The sequence below is a fragment of the Coregonus clupeaformis genome, unplaced genomic scaffold (assembly GCF_020615455.1).
Source record: "Coregonus clupeaformis isolate EN_2021a unplaced genomic scaffold, ASM2061545v1 scaf1440, whole genome shotgun sequence".
In the NCBI taxonomy this organism is placed as follows: domain Eukaryota; kingdom Metazoa; phylum Chordata; class Actinopteri; order Salmoniformes; family Salmonidae; genus Coregonus; species Coregonus clupeaformis.
Genome location: NW_025534894.1, coordinates 89,439 through 90,000, shown reverse-complemented (window position 1 = coordinate 90,000; position 562 = coordinate 89,439).

Here is a 562-nt window from a genome sequence, read left to right as displayed (position 1 = left end):
ACCTGTAGCCTGAATCACTAAATGTAGCCTACCTCCCTACCTATAGCCTACCCCCATACCTGTAGCCTGCATCCCTACCTGTAGCCTACCTCCCTACGTGTAGCCTGCCTCCCTACATGTAGCCTACCTCCCTACCTGTAGCCTACCTGCCTACCAGTAGCGTACCTCCCTACCTGTAGCCTACCTCCCTACCTGTAGCCTACATCCCTACCTGTAGCCTGCATCCATACCTGTAGCCTACCTCCCTACCTGTAGCCTACATCCCTACCTGTAGCATACCTCCCTACCTGTAGCCTACATCCCTACCTGTAGCATACCTCCCTACCTGTAGCCTACCTCCCTACATGTAGCCTATCTCCCTACCTGTAGCCTGCACCCCTACCTGTGGCCTACCTCCCTACCTGTAGCCTACATCCCTACCTGTATTATACCACCCTATCTGTAGCCTGCACCCCTACCTGTAGCCTACATCCCTACCTGTAGTCTACCTCCCTACCTGTAGCCTTCATCCCTACTTGTAGCCTACCTCCCTACCTGTAGCCTACATCCTTACCTGTAGCCT